Source organism: Acomys minous, assembly GCF_964271855.1.
Source record: "Acomys minous genome assembly, chromosome: 19".
Lineage (NCBI taxonomy): Eukaryota > Metazoa > Chordata > Mammalia > Rodentia > Muridae > Acomys > Acomys minous.
Window position 1 is genome coordinate 65,372,510 of NC_140499.1, and position 14,091 is coordinate 65,386,600.

At 53.0% G+C, this 14,091-nt stretch overlaps 2 long non-coding RNA genes across 2 annotated transcripts; both read right to left on the reverse strand.

The window, feature by feature from the left end:
• Positions 1-2,502: 2,502 nt before the first annotated feature.
• Positions 2,503-13,878, reverse strand: LOC311590061. The gene is made up of 2 exons (XR_014776750.1): positions 13,629-13,878; positions 2,503-3,254 (listed from the first exon to the last, which is right to left on the reverse strand). It is a non-coding gene; the product is annotated as an uncharacterized lncRNA (long non-coding RNA).
• Positions 4,934-9,205, reverse strand: LOC311590130. The gene is made up of 2 exons (XR_014776775.1): positions 8,845-9,205; positions 4,934-5,165 (listed from the first exon to the last, which is right to left on the reverse strand). It is a non-coding gene; the product is annotated as an uncharacterized lncRNA (long non-coding RNA).
• Positions 13,879-14,091: the final 213 nt, after the last annotated feature.

Consider the following 14,091-nt stretch of genomic DNA (forward strand, 5'->3'; position numbering starts at 1 on the left):
ACGGCGGCAAGGGAGAACTTGTTCCCTTGTGCAGAGAGGGCTGTGAGTGCAGCTCAGGGTAGGTGAGGGTCCCAGGCTGCTAACAGGTCACCTGTTGCATTGTTTGGAGAGGACGTGTGTGCACGGCACATGTGGGTAAGGTCCCTATGTTCTCCTGTGTCATCAGGTGGCAGGTCACTCAGGATCACCAGTGATCCCAGCCAGCAGGTAGGAGCAGGACAGTACAAAATTCAAGCCAGCTTCAACTACCAGTGAGCTGGAGGCTAGCCTTAGCTACAGAAACCCCGCCTTAGAAATCAAACAAACGGAAAAAGAAAGACAAGAAAAAAGGAAGAAAGAACAAGAGAACAAATGAACAAAAGAAAGAAAGAAAACCACAAAACACAGGGCTGTGTGTGGCGACACTTGCCTTCGGTCCCAGCAAATGGAGAGACAGGAAGGCAGATCTCTGGTCAGTGTAAAGAGTTCCAGGTCACCTGGAGACCCTGTGTAGCTGCGAGAGAGACAGACAGAGACAGACACAGAGAGAGAGAGCGCGCAAAGGGGATTTTCCTTCTCAGCTGTGTGTAACTCAGAAGGTAGGACTTAGATGCTGCCTAGACTCGCACAGTCACACAGTTTCGCAGACTCAGCCCTTCACAGGCTCAGGCCTGGGACTTTGTCTCACCAACTCAGGAATATATTTCACAGACAAGAAGAGCGAGTTTAGTAAGGAATTGTTATTATAGAGGAAGCTTAAAGATTGATAGCAAAGAGCAACGCTCTGGAGGGGACCGAGGGGCAAATCACAGCGCTACCTTGTAGGGCCTGTTGTGGTATTCACAGCAGGGCCTGGAAAAGACTGGGATGTTTCTATTGCGACTGGGTAATTCTCCCAGCATCTTAGAACCCGAGCCAGTGGCCAGCCCACACCCTCTGTGCCTGTCCCCTGACCCAGCCAGGGTCACATGCTAGGGACTAGGTGGGTGTTGGAGCCTCCCTCTGCCTGTCCCTGACTTGTGTTGCGTTAGCTCTTGGCAGCCTCCTGGTCAGTAGTAGCCTGACATGTAGCCGCTGACCCCACAGGTGCTGTTGACCGTGTTGGCTACTTTTTGTGTCAACTTGACACAGGAGTAGTCACCGGGACAAGGGAACCTCAACTGAAAATGCTTCCTGAGATTGGTCTGTGGGCAAAGCTATGGTGTGTTTTCTGGACCAGTGGTTGATGTGGGATGGCTCATCTCACTGTGGCAGTACCATCCCTGGCCTGGTGGTCTTGGGTATTAGAAAAAAAAAAAAGCAGACTGAGCAAGCTTTGAGGAGCAAGCCAGTAAACAGCCCTCCTCCATGGCCTCGGCATCAGCTCCTCCCGCCAGGCGCCTGTCCTGTTTAACTTCCTGCTGTGACTTCCCTTTGAAATAGAGTAGGACAGAGAAATCCTGTCTCTCAAAAAAGAAAAAAAGAAAGAAAGAAAAGAAAAAGAAGAAGCGAAAAAAGAAAAAAGGAAAGAAACAGAGTATGGCCTGAGTGAGAGCTGAAATAAACACTTTGATTTCTAAGGTACTGTTGGTCATGGTGTTTTACCACAGCAATATGAGCCCTGATTAAGAGATACTGGTTTCAGACCTTGGCAGGGTCTGGGCTATTAATTAGACGACCCGCTCTTTGTTCAGACATTTACACGCCCAGCCTGTAGTTTCACCGTGGTGGGAACTAACTCACCTCAGCCACTAAGAGGCAGCTGCAGGTTTCTCTGACTCCTCCATCTAGCTTGCTGTCTGCGGGGCCCTGGCAGGGTTTTCATTGTCGACTTGACATAGCCTAGAGAAGAGCCCGTCTGCACTGCGTCGGCCTGTGGGCATGCCCGTGAGGGCCTTTCCTTACTTAACAGAGCTGGGAAGACCCACTCTGGATGTGGGTGGCGGTATGGAGAGCTGAGAAATCCTGCGACAGTGTGTATGGTTGCCATGGGCACAGACACGGCAAGGACCCCGATCCCATGAGCACAGACACGGCAAGGACCTCGATCCCATGAGCACAGACACGGCAAGGACGCCGATCCCATGAGCACAGACACGGCAAGGACCGCGATCCCACAAACACACAGGGACGGCAAGACTTTACCCAGGTCAAGCTCAGGGGAACTCAGAAGGTGTTAAGTGCAGCTTCCTCCTCCAGATGACGCCTCGTTAAGCCATATGCGATAAACGTACCTCCCTCAACCATACTGTGCCCCTAGACAAACATACAGAAAAGCTGGGGTGAGGTGGCGGGTGCATGCTCTAATGGAGTGGCACCCACTGTTAAAATAATCCAGAACGTCATCCATGTTTATTTAAAATAAAGCACAGGAGGCCGGGCATGGTGGTGCACGCCTTTAATCCCAGCACTTGGGAGGCAGAGGCAGGCAGATTGCTGTGAGTTCGAGGCCAGCCTGGTCTACAAAGTGAGTCCAGGACAGCCAAGGCTACACAGGGAAACCCTGTCTTGAAAAACCAGAAGAAGGAGAAGGAGAAAAGAAGATCCAGCTGTGAGGCACTTTCTTTATTAGTGATTGACGGGGGAGGGCCCAGCCCATTGTGGGTGTGGCCGTCGTGGGCTAGTGGTCCTGGGTTCTATAAGCAGGCTGAGCAAGTCACTAAGCAGCGCCCCCTTCCCTGCCCTCTGCATGAATTCCTGCCTGCAGGTTCCAGCCCAGCTTTTGAGTTCCTGTTCTGACTTCCTCCAAAGATAGACTGTGATCTGGAAGCAGAAGCCAAACAGGCTTAGGGACTTTAGCAGCCTTCGCCTGCCTGCAAGATTTTTCTGGTGGACGGTCTCAGCAGAGACTTCATGCCTCATCCTGCAAACGGTCTGAAGCTGAGTCCTAATTTTGGCGTCCTGTGCCTTCTGCAGAGAAGGGAAGGTGGCTTCACAGGAGACAGCCAGAGGGTGGGTGGCCCTTAAACTTCAGAGTTGAAGACGGTCTGGAATCCTTCCCCTTCCTGTCCCTTCCCAACCAAGTTTCATGTCTGTCTGTCTTTCTTTCTTTTCTTCTTCTTCTTCTTCTTCTTCTTCTTCTTCTTCTTCTTCTTCTTCTTTTCCCCATCAAATCCAATTTGTGTTGCTCACCTAGTCTTCGGAGTAGGGCACATGGTCGACTTACCGAGGGTCACATCATTAAAGAAAGCCGACTTTCCTTCTGACAGCAACATCAAATGCCAAGATCTCTTCAACTAGAGGCCAGCCTGGTCTACAGAGTGAGTTCAGGACAGCCAGGGCTACACAGACAGACCCTGTTTCAGAAAAAAAAAAATTGAAAGAAACTCAACAACCATTCCTTGTGAAACGCTAAGCAAACAACAGCATAAACATAAAACATGAATGATGCCTCTTTGACAAAACCAACATGCTAGCCACTGATGTGTTAGGAACTCTGATTTGAAACCCAAATCACTAACTTGGGGACTCCTGCAACTCAGCAATATTCTCCCACTAAGTTTAGCCGTAGGTGACAACTCTGACACAAGGACTATGATGACAGTGACCATCTAGGTTAATTTTTAGGAACTTGAAGCTGGCTGTTGCTGACAGTCCCTTGGACCCAGGAAAGTGTCTAACAAGAGGCTGACACAGGGTGAAAAGCCTGCATCACTACCTCCATACTGTCTCATTTCTGCTTTAACCCTTTGGTTAGTGTATTAGTTAGGGTTCTCTAGAGGAAGGAACAGAGACAGAATCATATATTTAGAAAGAATCATATATATGTACACATATATATGTTCATATGTGTATAGATGTGTATATATAGATGTGTACATATATACACACATATATCAACATATCTTTAAATATGATAACCAGTAATATTGGTGTTACATCACATGATAAAGAAATTGGAGAACAGGCTGGAGAGATGGCTCAGTGGTTAAGAGCACTGTCTGCTCTCCCAGAGGTCCTGAGTTCAATTCCCAGCAACCACGTGGTGGCTCACAACCATCTGTAATGTGATCTGATGCCCGCTTCTGCCATGTAGGTGTACATGCAGATAGAACACTCAATTACATAAAAATAAATAAATACATCTTTTTAAAAAAAAAAGGAAAGGAAACTGGAGGTGGGCAGTGGTGGCGCACGCCTTTAATCCCAGGACTTGGGAGGCAGAGGCAGGTGGATCTCTGTGAGTTCGAGGCCAGCCTGGTCTACAAAACTGAGTCCAGGACAGCCAGGGCTGCACAGAGAAACCCTCATGTCAGTTAGAATTCTTGTTTCTTGTGTCTGTAGCTGGTCACATGGCCCTAGCTGGTGTTTATAACTACCTTCTTCTACCACCCACTCTGCATCTCCTCCGCCCTCGGCAAGCACCTTGTCAGGTCTTGGCTCTTTTCCTGGAGGAGTGACCCACACCTTCATCCCCGATGGGTCTGTGCCCTTTGTCATCCTTCCTGAATTGGGTTGTTGTAGTTTTCCATTAACTTTAATCACAGGACATGGGTATCACCAAAAGATGCCCTAAAGGATCTGCTGTGCTCCAGACACACTCCTTCTCACCTCCGCTGTGGGAGGAACCGGGTCCATCACCGCCCCAACACTGTGATGCTTTTCTTAGCCTGTTGGTTTAAGGGCATTAGAAGGCCACAGTGGTCATGGAGAGACGTGAGCCTCCAGTGTGACGGAATTGCTTGCTGTGTCTCCTGGCCGGAGTGATCCCCACTCTGGGCCAGCAGAACGTAAGGCCATAGTACCAGGAAGCAAAAAACAATGTGGGTCACTACGGGTGACAGGGCCCTGGTCTACAAATCGAGTCCAGGATAACCAGGGCTACACAGAGAAACCTTGTCTCAGGGGGGTGGCGGGTGTGGAAAAAGATCTTTATATTTGTTTTTCTGTTGCTCTAGAACCACTTCTGGTATCAAAATTTGTATTGGACCAGAACTTATAAAACACACACAGTTATGTATATTATACACACATATATGCATAAAGGGATTTATTAGAATGGTTCACAGGCTTTGGTCCGACTAGTCCAACATGGCCACCTACCAGAGGAAGGCACAGGAATCTGGTGGCTACGCAATGCACCAGGCTGGATGTCTCAGGTGATTCCAGACGCAGTCAAGTTGACAGCCAAGAGAGCCACCACACAGACTCTGTTCTGCGCTGACTGTAGACGCCTTAGGCACTGAACGAAGGCTTTTCCTGGACACCTGTACAAAATGGATCTGCCTTGAATTTACATAATCTCTCTCTTGCCACCTTGAGGCTGAACACTGGGAAGTAAGGTATTCTCAAGACCCACAGTGCAACCCGACTCTGTGGACCAGCTGCTGGGTGCGCAGCGCACATTGCAAACCACCTCATTCCCCATCAGCCCTTCCCCACCACCTCAGTCCCCATCAGCCCTTCCCCTCCACCTCAGTCCCCATCAGCCCTTCCCCTCCACCTCAGTCCCCATCAGCCCTTCCCCTCCACCTCAGTCCCCATCAGCCCTTCCCCTCCACCTCAGTCCCCATCAGCCCTTCCCCTCCACCTCAGTCCCCATCAGCCCTTCCCCTCCACCTCAGTCCCCATCAGCCCTTCCCCACCACCTCAGTCCCCATCAGCCCTTCCTCACCACCTCAGTCCCCATCAGCCCTTCCTCACCACCTCAGTCCCCCCCATCAGCCCTTCCCCTCCACCTCAGTCCCCCCCATCAGCCCTTCCCCTCCACCTCAGTCCCCATCAGCCCTTCCCCTCCACCTCAGTCCCCATCAGCCCTTCCCCTCCACCTCAGTCCCCATCAGCCCTTCCTCACCACCTCAGTCCCCATCAGCCCTTCCCCTCCACCTCAGTCCCCATCAGCCCTTCCCCTCCACCTCAGTCCCCATCAGCCCTTCCCCACCACCTCAGTCCCCCCCATCAGCCCTTCCCCACCACCTCAGTCCCCATCAGCCCTTCCCCTCCACCTCAGTCCCCCCCATCAGCCCTTCCCCTCCACCTCAGTCCCCATCAGCCCTTCCCCTCCACCTCAGTCCCCATCAGCCCTTCCCCTCCACCTCAGTCCCCATCAGCCCTTCCCCTCCACCTCAGTCCCCATCAGCCCTTCCCCTCCACCTCAGTCCCCATCAGCCCTTCCCCTCCACCTCAGTCCCCATCAGCCCTTCCTCACCACCTCAGTCCCCCCCATCAGCCCTTCCTCACCACCTCAGTCCCCATCAGCCCTTCCCCTCCACCTCAGTCCCCATCAGCCCTTCCCCACCACCTCAGTCCCCCCCATCAGCCCTTCCCCACCACCTCAGTCCCCATCAGCCCTTCCCCTCCACCTCAGTCCCCCCCATCAGCCCTTCCCCACCACCTCAGTCCCCATCAGCCCTTCCCCTCCACCTCAGTCCCCATCAGCCCTTCCCCTCCACCTCAGTCCCCATCAGCCCTTCCCCTCTACCTCAGTCCCCATCAGCCCTTCCCCTCCACCTCAGTCCCCATCAGCCCTTCCTCACCACCTCAGTCCCCATCAGCCCTTCCCCTCCACCTCAGTCCCCCCCATCAGCCCTTCCCCTCCACCTCAGTCCCCATCAGCCCTTCCCCTCCACCTCAGTCCCCATCAGCCCTTCCCCTCCACCTCAGTCCCCATCAGCCCTTCCCCTCCACCTCAGTCCCCATCAGCCCTTCCCCTCCACCTCAGTCCCCCCCATCAGCCCTTCCCCACCACCTCAGTCCCCATCAGCCCTTCCCCTCCACCTCAGTCCCCCCCATCAGCCCTTCCCCACCACCTCAGTCCCCATCAGCCCTTCCCCTCCACCTCAGTCCCCATCAGCCCTTCCCCTCCACCTCAGTCCCCATCAGCCCTTCCCCTCCACCTCAGTCCCCATCAGCCCTTCCCCTCCACCTCAGTCCCCCCCATCAGCCCTTCCCCACCACCTCAGTCCCCCCCATCAGCCCTTCCCCACCACCTCAGTCCCCCCCATCAGCCCTTCCCCACCACCTCAGTCCCCCCCATCAGCCCTTCCCCTCCACCTCAGTCCCCATCAGCCCTTCCCCTCCACCTCAGTCCCCATCAGCCCTTCCCCTCCACCTCAGTCCCCATCAGCCCTTCCCCTCCACCTCAGTCCCCATCAGCCCTTCCCCTCCACCTCAGTCCCCCCCATCAGCCCTTCCCCTCCACCTCAGTCCCCATCAGCCCTTCCCCTCCACCTCAGTCCCCCCCATCAGCCCTTCCCCTCCACCTCAGTCCCCATCAGCCCTTCCCCTCCACCTCAGTCCCCATCAGCCCTTCCCCACCACCTCAGTCCCCATCAGCCCTTCCCCTCCACCTCAGTCCCCATCAGCCCTTCCCCTCCACCTCAGTCCCCATCAGCCCTTCCTCACCACCTCAGTCCCCATCAGCCCTTCCTCACCACCTCAGTCCCCATCAGCCCTTCCTCACCACCTCATTCCCCATCAGCCCTTCCCCTCCACCTCAGTCCCCCCCATCAGCCCTTCCCCTCCACCTCAGTCCCCCCCATCAGCCCTTCCCCTCCACCTCAGTCCCCATCAGCCCTTCCCCTCCACCTCAGTCCCCCATCAGCCCTTCCCCTCCACCTCAGTCCCCCCCATCAGCCCTTCCCCTCCACCTCAGTCCCCATCAGCCCTTCCCCTCCACCTCAGTCCCCATCAGCCCTTCCCCTCCACCTCAGTCCCCCATCAGCCCTTCCCCTCCACCTCAGTCCCCATCAGCCCTTCCCCACCACCTCAGTCCCCATCAGCCCTTCCCCACCACCTCAGTCCCCATCAGCCCTTCCTCACCACCTCAGTCCCCATCAGCCCTTCCCCTCCACCTCAGTCCCCCATCAGCCCTTCCCCTCCACCTCAGTCCCCATCAGCCCTTCCCCTCCACCTCAGTCCCCATCAGCCCTTCCTCACCACCTCAGTCCCCATCAGCCCTTCCTCACCACCTCAGTCCCCATCAGCCCTTCCCCTCCACCTCAGTCCCCATCAGCCCTTCCCCTCCACCTCAGTCCCCATCAGCCCTTCCCCTCCACCTCAGTCCCCATCAGCCCTTCCCCACCACCTCAGTCCCCATCAGCCCTTCCTCACCACCTCAGTCCCCATCAGCCCTTCCCCTCCACCTCAGTCCCCATCAGCCCTTCCCCTCCACCTCAGTCCCCATCAGCCCTTCCCCTCCACCTCAGTCCCCATCAGCCCTTCCCCTCCACCTCAGTCCCCCATCAGCCCTTCCCCTCCACCTCAGTCCCCCCCATCAGCCCTTCCCCTCCACCTCAGTCCCCATCAGCCCTTCCCCTCCACCTCAGTCCCCATCAGCCCTTCCTCACCACCTCAGTCCCCATCAGCCCTTCCCCTCCACCTCAGTCCCCATCAGCCCTTCCCCTCCACCTCAGTCCCCATCAGCCCTTCCCCTCCACCTCAGTCCCCCCCATCAGCCCTTCCCCTCCACCTCAGTCCCCATCAGCCCTTCCCCTCCACCTCAGTCCCCATCAGCCCTTCCTCACCACCTCAGTCCCCCCCATCAGCCCTTCCCCACCACCTCAGTCCCCCATCAGCCCTTCCCCTCCACCTCAGTCCCCATCAGCCCTTCCTCACCACCTCAGTCCCCATCAGCCCTTCCCCTCCACCTCAGTCCCCATCAGCCCTTCCCCACCACCTCAGTCCCCATCAGCCCTTCCCCTCCACCTCAGTCCCCATCAGCCCTTCCCCATTTTTCTACCTACCTGAGTTTAAAGATTTATTTATTTTATTTATTATGTATACATTCCTCTGCCTGCTTGTACCTCTGGAGGCCAGAAGAGGGCATCAGATCACATTGTAGATGGTTGTGAGCCACCATGTGGTTGCTGGGAATTGAACTCAGGACCTCTAGAGGAGCAGTGAGTGCTCTTAACCACTGAGCCATCTCTCCAGCCCCCTACCTACCTGAGTTTAAAGGAGTTTGAAACGGAAACTGAGTTAAGAATATGTTTATAAAAACTGGATGTCATGTTCTTAGTTTGCTGGGCGTGTGTGTGTGTGTGTGTGTGTGTGTGTGTGTGTGTGTGTGTGTGTATTTGCATGTGTGTAGATACTCATGGAGGCCAGGAAACTGTGTGATCCCCTGGAGCTGGAGTTGCCTGGTCGGGTGCAGACAACCAAACTTGGTCTTTCTTTCCGAAGCACACTCTCCACCCCCAAGCTTCTCTCTTTTAAACCTTTTTTTTTAAGGTTTTTTTGAGACAAGGTTTCTCTTTGTAGCAGTCCTGGCTGTCCTGGGCTCACTTTCGTAGACCAGGCTGGCCTTGAATTTACAGCAATCCGCCTGCCTCTGCCTCCCAAATGCTGGGATTAAAGGCGTGCGCCACCACGCCCAGCTGCTTTTAAACTTTTTAAAGAACTTGTTATTGATTCTTTGTGCATTTCACACCATGCACTCCAGTCCCTCATATCTGCCCTCTGCCCTTGCAACTTCCCAAGGAAAGGTAAACAGAAAGCAAGCCGTCTCTTTGTGGAATCCGTAATGCGTCCCAATGTGCCCCACAGTAGTCTCTCTGTCCACACATCTTTACTTGCAAAAGTTCATCACAACGAGTCATTGGTCTGGTTCAAGACCCTTGGCCTCTGCCTCGCTATCTGTACGGGATCCTCCCCAGGACTCCTTGAGGAAATCCTGTGGTGGCCCTGTGTCATGGAGATCTGGCAGATTTGGATCTGCAGGACTGGCCCCTTTGTTCACTTCAGCAGTTCATACATGGGGTAAATGTTGGGGTGCACCAACTAAAAGCCCTGAATTTGGACCTGAGCTTGTCAGCCCAGCAGCTCCCCGACACCCACACCACCAGAGTGAGTTCTCCAGCACCGCCCCAGCTAACTCAACTCAGCGCTGCAGCCAGCAAAGGGTGGGACCAACTCTCCCTCGCCATGCCCATGCCACCAGGGCCAGCTCTGTTGTGCTGCCCAGGCAAGGTGCAGGCCCATTCTCCCAAGTGCTGCAGCCAGCCAGCATTGGGGCCCCCTCTCCCACTGGGCCCAGGTAAGGGGTCTGTGAAGAACTGCAGGATGTGAGGGGTGGGGCCAACTGCACAGCCCTCAGACATGGGTGTGGCCCCAGCAGGGACTCAACATGGTAACAGAGCCACGAACTCAGACATGGGTATGGCCCCAGCAGGGACTCAACATGGTAACAGAGCCACGAACTCAGACATGGGTATGGCCCCAGCAGGGACTCAACATGGTAACAGAGCCACGGACTCAGACATGGGTGTGGCCCCAGCAGGGACTCAACATGGTAACAGAGCCACGGACTCAGACATGGCCCTTGGTGGCAGCACAGGCCAGGCCCCCACCATGACTAAGCAGGAGTCATCTCCAGCTTGCCAACTTTTTTCCTGTTTGTGACAGGGTTTCTCTGCATAGCCTTGGCTGTCTTGGAACTCACTCTGGCCTTGAACTCACAGAGATCCACCTGGTCCTGTGGGTGGTCACTCTTTGTTTTTGTTCTTGTTTTTCAAGCCGGGATTTCTCTGTGTAGACTTGGTTGTTCTGGAGTCACTTTATTGGTTAGGGTTAGGCTGGCCTCAGACTCACAGAGATCCGCCTGCCTCTGCCACCCGAGTGCTGGGATTAATGGCGTGCGCCACCACGCCTGGCTGGGTGGTCACTTTTAATTCCAGCACTTGGTAAGCAGAGGCAGGCGGATCACTGTGAGTTCCTAGTCTACACAATGAGTTCCAAGATAGCTAAGGCTACACAGAGAAACCCATCCCCCCCCAACAAAACAAACAAACAAACACAACACCCCCCCCCAAGAATTTTGTTTTTTAATTTTATGTGTATTTTGCCTATAGCATGCCTGTCACCATGCTAGGTACACAGAAAGGCCAGAGAGTGTGTTGGATCCCCTGAAGTTGGAGTTACAAACAGTTGTCGGTTGCTATGTCTGTGCTGAGAATCAAACTCTTGTCTTCTGGAAGAGAAACCAGAGCTCATGAGCACTGAGCCCTCTCTCCAGCCCTGCCCCAAGCTTTCCCAATGGCACCAATGACCTACGTGAAACAGGCATGGTAAAAATCTTCCATTTACCAAGTGCCACTCAGAGCCACTTTAGTATTCTGAAGGGTGGGCAAAGGAGTACCCATGTTCTCCCCTGACCATGGGGCCCACCTCTCCCCTTCTGAGTACCTCAGCTGCTAAGAAGCCAGAGCCAGAAGTGCAGGAGGAAAACAAAGCTGTTTACACATGGACTCTGTCCCTGGTGTTCTGCTAACACTACACCTTCAAGTGTTCCTGAACTTTAGAAATAGGCTTTGAAAGGGCTCAGGGGCTCCACAGCCAGCCAGGACAGCCTTGCCAGCCATGGGAACCTACCGGGTTTTGATATCAAATTCCCCCCTAATGTCTCCTGAATCAAACAAACAGAAGTTGAGATTGGAAACGAGAGGGCTTCCTGCCAAGGGTGTGTCTGTGTGTACCTGGGGTTGGGGAGGCGGCTCAGCAGTTGAGAGCACTTGCTGCTCTTGCAGGGGATCCGAATTCAATTCCCAGCATTCATATGGTAAGCCACAACCATCTGTGGCCCCAGTGCCAGGGGATCCAACCTGCATGCAGGTAAAATAGCCACACTCATGAAGTAAAATCAGTAAATCTTCAAAGATATAATATGCATGCCCTAAAGTCAGGTCAGATTACAGTCTAGTTTTATTCCTCTAGTGAGTTACTGAGGCATTAGGCAAGTCTAGGTTTGTAACCATATTTGTGAGAAGTGAACTGAATAGTAAACGAAATAATTTGTCATGTAATTTACCAGATTTTTTTTTTTAAAGGAGAGAGAAATTGCCTGGTGGTGGTGGTGCACGTCTTTAATCACAGCAGTCAGGAGGCAGGTGGATCTCTATGAGTTTAAGGCCAGCCTGGTCTACACAGTGAGCTCCTGGACAGAGAAATCCTGTCTCCAAAAAACAAAGTGAGAGAGAGAGAGAGAGAGAGAGAGAGAGAGAGAGAGAGAGAACACACAATTATTCTGATGGAAGCAGAAATAGAATGTGATAACACTTAACAGCCATTTATGAGGGGCTGGAGACATGCATGGCTCAGTGGTTAAGGGCGCTGCCTGCTCTTCCAAAGGATGCAGGCTCAATTCCCACATGGCAGCTCACAACTGTCTGTAACTCCAAGATCTAACACCCCCACACCAACGCACATAAATTAAAATTAAATAAAATATTTTTAAAAACAACCATTTATGAGCAGATTATTTTAAAAATTAACACACTGGACCCAGGCATGGTGGTCTTTAAACCAGTACTCAGGAGGCAGAGGCAGGCAGATCTCTAGGCCACCCTGGTCTACAAAGCAAGTCTAGGACAGCCAAGGCTACATAGAGAAACCCTGTCTTGAAAAAGACAAACAAACAAACAAAAACCAACATCAGAAAGAAGGACAGACAGACATTGGGAGGCTAGAGAAATGGCGCATTGGCTTAGAGCACCCTGGGTTTGGTTCCCAGCACTCAGGTGGTGGAGCCCAACACCTGTAACTCCAGTTCTCAGAGCTGTGATCTGATGCCCTCTTCTGGCCGCCTTGAGCACCAAGGACACACGTGGCACACAAGCATTCATGCAGGCAAAACACCCATACACACAAAGTAAAAATAAATTTAAATTTTTGTTTTAATTATAGAATACATGTGTAGCATGTCCAAAACCCTGGGGTTCAGATCAAGAATTCCCAAAATATGCACAGGTAATATGACCGCCTGTTTTTAAAAATCCCAAAAGATGTCATCCACATGCCATTAAGACTAATGAAATAGCCAGGCATGGTGGCACTCCCCTTTAATCCCAGCACTAGGGAGGCTCAGGCAGGTGGATCTCTAGGAGTTCAAGGCCAGCCTGGTCTACAAAGTGAGTCCAGGATGGCCAGGGCTACACAAACCCTATCTCAAAAAAAAACAAAAAGCAAGCAAACAAACAAAGCAGTAGGTTACCACACAGCAGTATACCACCATTAGACCTATGTGCCCGTTTTGCCCAGCAGCTTAGTACTGTGGCACACACCATCCACCGCTGGGTAAGGTCAGTTTCTCCCCCACTGTTCCTTTTGGCTACGAAAGTTATCCACTAGGGAAGAAATCTCCAGGTCAGTTCCCACTGGATTTCTCTATGTCCTGCAATCAAAGTGAGTGTGCCTTTCCAACGCTACGGATCCTCCTGCCTCTACCTCCTAAGTCCTGAGATTACCAGCATATTCCACCATCATGTTTAGACGGTGCTGGGGATCAAAGCCGTGACTTTGTACCTGCTACCAACTGAGCTATATATTCAACCTGCACCTCGCCCACCCACCCCCCAATCTAAATGGTCAGAGTATTGGCTATTGAAGCCAGTATGCGTGCGTGTTAAGCTTTCCCACTCAGCTGTCCTGCTCCCCTCTCTGAGACAAGGCCTTACTATGCAGCCTTGGCTGGCCTGAAGCTCACTATGTAGAGTACGCCAGCCTCAAACTCCCAGAGGCCTGCTTGCCTCTGCCCGCCAGGTGCTGGGATTACGGGCACGTGCCATACAAGATCGGGCCACTGTCTCACTTCACACGCACGCCTTCCCAGTAGCAGTACCTACAGGGGTCCAGTACAACGGCACCACCAGGATTTTCACATAGACATAGCCAGTACAAGAAAGATTTTTTCCCCCTTTTTGACATTCCCTGACCCATGCCGGCTTCAAACTCACCATCCTGCTGCCTTAAGGCCCCCAAGTGCTGGAATCATAGCAGTGTGCCACCATGTAAATATACAGAACATTCTGTCACCTCCAGGGTCCCATAGGTGCCAAGCACACGTTTTTCTCTTCCCCACAATCCTCTTAACTCTTGGTACCAACAGAGAGTTTATTACTATAGTTTTGTCATTTCAAGGATGGGATCACAAACGGTGTAGCCTTTTACAGCTGGTTTTGTCCCTGGGCGCGGCTTTCTGTCCACTCGCTCAGGTGGCCGTGTGTACCAACGGTTCCTTTTTACCGCTGAGTAACAGGAAGGCCGCAGTGTGTTTAAACATTCACAGGTCTCGAGGACACCTCGGCTGCCTGCCTTCCAGTTTTGCCTGCTCCAAATAAAACTGACAAAAGCGTTTCTGCCCAGATTTTGTGTGTGTGTGTGTGTGTGTGTGTGCGTGTGTGTGCTAGTCTCACTTTG